This window comes from Podarcis gaigeae (genome assembly GCF_964106915.1).
Source record: "Podarcis gaigeae genome assembly, chromosome: Z".
Classification (NCBI taxonomy): domain Eukaryota; kingdom Metazoa; phylum Chordata; class Lepidosauria; order Squamata; family Lacertidae; genus Podarcis; species Podarcis gaigeae.
Genome location: NC_139691.1, coordinates 18,634,557 through 18,639,464, shown reverse-complemented (window position 1 = coordinate 18,639,464; position 4,908 = coordinate 18,634,557). Strand labels below are relative to the sequence as shown.

General features: G+C 46.2%; 1 long non-coding RNA gene across 1 annotated transcript; it reads left to right on the top strand.

The window, feature by feature from the left end:
* Positions 1 to 249: 249 nt before the first annotated feature.
* Positions 250 to 2,409, top strand: LOC310836820. The gene is made up of 2 exons (XR_014560227.1): positions 250 to 658; positions 2,042 to 2,409. It is a non-coding gene; the product is annotated as an uncharacterized lncRNA (long non-coding RNA).
* Positions 2,410 to 4,908: the final 2,499 nt, after the last annotated feature.

Sequence of the window (4,908 nt, the reverse complement as noted above, 5' to 3'; positions counted from 1 at the left end):
AGCTATGGGTACTAGTATTCATAAGGATATTCATGGGATAAATATTTAATGCACAATTAAGCATATATGTATTATATCTTATATATAGGATAGTGTATATATTATTTAATGGGGCGAGTCAGTTAATTGTACTATATACATAAGAGTATTAAGATCATCATCCTTGTTCCTGGGATTCCGCCATTTTGCGCAGGGGCCCTTTGATGCCTCATAAGCAGCGTTTCAAGCTCAGCCAGAGGGGGGGGGGGGGCGGGAATGCAGGAGAGAGAGAGAGAAGAGAGAGTTGCAGAAAAAGTCCCTTTTGTCCTTCCCCACAAAGGGGCTTTGAGCTGTATTATCTGTTGGGCAGCAGCTCAGCGAATGGCCAGGAGGCCTCTGGATGCCAGCAGAGGAGGAATAGTGAGACCGGGCCAAGGCGGGGCTCCCTCCTCCTTCCAGGCACATAAGAAAGGAGCCGGTCCATCAGATAAAGTCCCTCTGGAAGAGACAAGGATCTCTCTCTTGCAGGCATTCCGGCTGTTCCGGATTGAGAACTTCATGCAAAACCAAGGCCTGCAGGGAGCTTTAGAAACCAGCCAGGCTGCCAAAAAGGGTCCCTGGGGCCTGGTTTTCGCAACAGGGCTCGAAGACACCCCCCCAAGCAAGCTGTCAACGTGAGGTATGGTGAACACGGCCTTTGTCTTACAGGAGCGACACCATCACACTGGCAGAATCCAAAGGGCACTGAAAAGAGGCCACAAATTCTGTAGCAAGGGATCCTGCAAATTGCTGAAATCTTGCAAACTCAGCACATTTGCCAGTATGGTTGTCGTTCTTGTTATTTATTGCATTTCTATCCTGCCTTTTTCTCCAAGGAGCTCAAAGTGGCATACATGGCTCTCGTTTAATCCCTTAAAATAACCCTGCGAGGTAGGTTAAACTGGGAGGCAGCAGCTGGCTGCAAGGTCACCCAGGGAGCTTCATGGCGGATTGGGGATTTGAACCCTGGTCTCCCAGCTCTTAGTCCAACACCAACCACTGTGTCACCACTGGCTGATGGCACTCAACTTTATGTGCTTCTCCTTGTGTTGGAAGGAGGGGGGTTGTGGAGACCACTTGAGACAGCCACAGGAACTCCCCCCCCCCCGCCATGCCTCTGCTATTCTCATTTGCATCTAGAACAGAAAGAAGAGCCCTGCAGCTGAATCACTTAAGGGAGGCCCACCTAGACCAGCTTGCTGTTCTCACAGTGCCCACCAAGTGCCCCAAAGGGAAGTCAGTGCAGGATATGAGCCTGACAGCAACTCTCCCCTCCAGAGATTAAAGCAACTGGTATTCAGAAGCATTACTGGTGGAGGCTGAACATAAAGAAGAACCTAGGAATAGGGGGCATCTAGTTCCCACAGTGGCCTAACCCCAAACTACTGGGCCAAAGCAATGTGATGCAGCCCCACCAAACTTCCATCAAAGTCCCTTGGTTGTTGCTGTTTTCAAGTTTGCTCAGTTTTGACTTGCAAAAGGGAAAGATCCCCCTATACCGTACATAAATCAATGCTATGACCTGCTTTTTGTGAAAAGCCAGTTAATTTTCTGCTTCAGAGCTCAGGGCAGCTGGGAAAAGGCCTTGCGGAGAGAAGCTGCGTTGGACCTGAGCTCCTGTGCTCTGGGCAGTTTGAAAACTGTGGGCGTTCCTCCACCCCCACCCCAAATTCCTTTCTCCAACGTTTCCAATCCAGACCGCTTGAGGGTGGGGGAGGCGGGTGCTGTGGAATGACTTCCTGGTTCCCAGACTTCACATGCCAGCAGTGGCCTTTATTTATGGCCCAGGAGGCTTCCCTCTTGAGCATAAATCAGGAAGGGGGAGGGGGAAGGTCAGCCTAGTTCCTGAGCATGGATGCAAAGGGCTTTCCCTATACTCCGGGAAGCTGGACCTCTCTCTGTGTGTGTGAGCATGGGAAGAGTTAAAGAGGGAGCCTCTGGCCTCTGCCCAGTTCCCTCCTTCCCACATCACAATTGAACCAGGAAATAAACAAAATTGATGCATTTTTGTTTCATTTCACAGCTGGAAGATAGAAGGATTTCCTCTTTGATTTCCTGCTTCCAGAGGAGAGGTGATGGGCAATACAGACGAAGCTGCCCTGTTACGGAGACAGATCATTGGTCCACCAAGCTCTATATTGTAAACTCTGGCTGGCAGCAGCAGCAGCACTCCAGGTTTTATGGCAGAGAACATTCCCAGGCCTGCATTGACTGAACCTAGGACTTTTTGCTTGCTAGCTTCCCCAGCCCCTGACTGAGAACCACGATGTGCAGGAATCTTAACTTTATTTTTTAAGGGGAAAGTATCATGCATGGTTCCATGCAGTGAGGGAACAAAGCAGGGTATAGATGTAAGAGAATAAATGAATAAAAATGCAGACAGCAGCTTAATTCTCAGTTTGGGAATCTCTCGCCTCTCCCCATCACACCTCCCCACACCCTGCTATGGCAAAAATACCCAAGATTTTTGGCTGACTCTCTCAGAGCAATTTTCACACCTCCCAGAGAGTCCCAGCCAGGCCTCAACGCCTCTGCAGCTTGGAAGGGTGTGAAATAGCACTGGGTACCAGCCTATCAGATTGTGCTGGGCCTGGGATGCCAGGAAGCCAGCAGCCCTTGACACCTAAGTGAGAGAAGCAGAGAACTCCCTTTGACACCAGTGGCTACTTTTAAGATGAAAGCACCACGGAGGTCCCTGGCAGAATCTGCAGAAATGAGGATCCCAGCTGAGGGGATGGTGCTTGGACGTAAAAGCCAGGCAGGTGTCTCTTTTTGTGTGGGCCTCATTCTGAAAAGCGCTGGGGTCTCAGCCCTGCCTGGGCATCTCCTACTCTGACCCTGCCAGGGCCCAGGAGGGAGGGAGGGAGGGGGTACATCGTGCCCCTGCCATGAATCAAAAAGGGGGTTTGGGAGTCAAAAGAGGAGACCCAGAAATTTCCTGGGACCTCAGAAAGCATTTGCATATATTGTATGAAGCCTATTACAGTGGTACCTCGGGTTACATACGCTTCAGGTTACATATGCTTCAGGTTCCTCACTCCACTAACCTAGAAATAGTGCTTCAGGTTAAGAACTTTGCTTCAGGATGAGAACAGAAATCGTGCTCTGGCGGCGCGGCAGCAGCAGGAGGCCCCATTAGCTAAAGTGGTGCTTCAGGTTAAGAACAGTTTCAGGTTAAGTACGGACCTCCGGAACGAATTAAGTACTTAACCTGAGGTACCACTGTATTTACATTTTGTGTAAGCCTGCATAAAATGCCATGATACTTCTCCCCCCTGCCAACTTCCTCATCTGCCAATTCCCCCGTCCTCCCCGTCTACTTCTCCTGGGCGATCCAGAGAGGCAGCGCTGAAGTTCCAGCAGACAATATTGTGAGTGGGCAAGTTGAGAAGGCGGGCTTGCTTTGCCTCTCCTGCGGGAGATGCACACTATCTACTGTCTGCTGGACCGGTGAAGGGCAGGGGTGTTGGCACTGATGTCCACCTTGAAGCAGAAGAAGGTGAAACATCTCATGGCCATTTTTGGGTAAAATTATATATTCCAAACAACTCACCTTAGAATCAGGAAAGAGTTAATATTTGCATTGATTCAAATTACATTTGTAGAAGTATAATAAAAGTAATTAAAAGTAATAAAGGCAAAAACACAAAAAAACCTCTACCAACGGCCCCCCCCCATTCCCCCCCATAGTGCTCTGCTTTATTAATACTATGATTCATCTCTCTGAATTTTTATTTGGGCTTTTTCTGGAAAAAGGTGTTGTTAATTTGGAATTGTTGGTTAACCTGAGAAACAGTGTTGCTCAGATAGAATGAACAAGGAATTGCGAAGTCTTTTTACAGTTGAACACAACTCAAATTATTTTGGCCAACTTGCAACAAGCTGCAAAAAATTCAGGGGCGCTCCAGCTGCATTGTTGTTTTGATCAAGCAAGCACAGCTAGGTGCTGCAGTTTTAACTTATATTTATAATATTGCTTACAACACGTCAACACGCACGGAGGTATAGAACGTAACCCCCATGCAAAACGAAGATTGCCTGTATATATCTTTTTGTCACATTCCCTTTCCCCCCTTTCTTCAGATATAAAAATATTTATTTATAAATTATCTCTCCAAAATGTATTCTCACAAATCATGCGCCCAGAAGAGAAAATATAGAAAGAATGAAAAAGGGGTCAACAAACACTTAACCCAACAAACTGGATTAAGTGCAGCTTTAAAAAAAAAACCTTTTCATTGAACACATCTATAGATTTGGAGCAAGAAGAAACTGTTGAAACCTCATTCCCAAACAAGGAGCAGTTTATTTGGGTAATCATGCAAAGTATTCTGATGAAGGGGAAGATGCAGAAAATGGAAATAGAAAACAGAAGTAAACAGGCTTACAGACGCATGTGGAAGTGAATTTGAAAGATGAAAGAGCTAATCATAATGCAGGCCTTGACATTGGATGCACCATAACTGAGTTTCCATCTCAAAAGGAAATAGAAAAGTATATTACATCTGGGACAGGAGTTGACATTATCTTAGAATTGTCAATAAAAGCTGAAGCTGTAAAATGGTACAAGCTTTTAAAACACATCATCAATGTTGCAGTCTTCTTAGGAGAACATGGTCTAGTATTTTCTGGTTCATCCCATTGAATTGGTAATCCAAGCAATGGAAACTTTTTAGGACTTATTGAACTGCTCTCCAGGTAGGACTTCAGGAACATGTGCTAAGTGTAGAAGAGTTCACAGAAAAGGATTGAGTGGTTTCAAGTTCATTATCTGACCTTTGACTCACAAAATGAATTTATTACAGAATGCTCAAATCTTGTGAAAAAAAACACATTTTGCTTGAGAGGCAATCTGCAAAGTAGTTTGCAGTAATAGTAGATTCCACACCA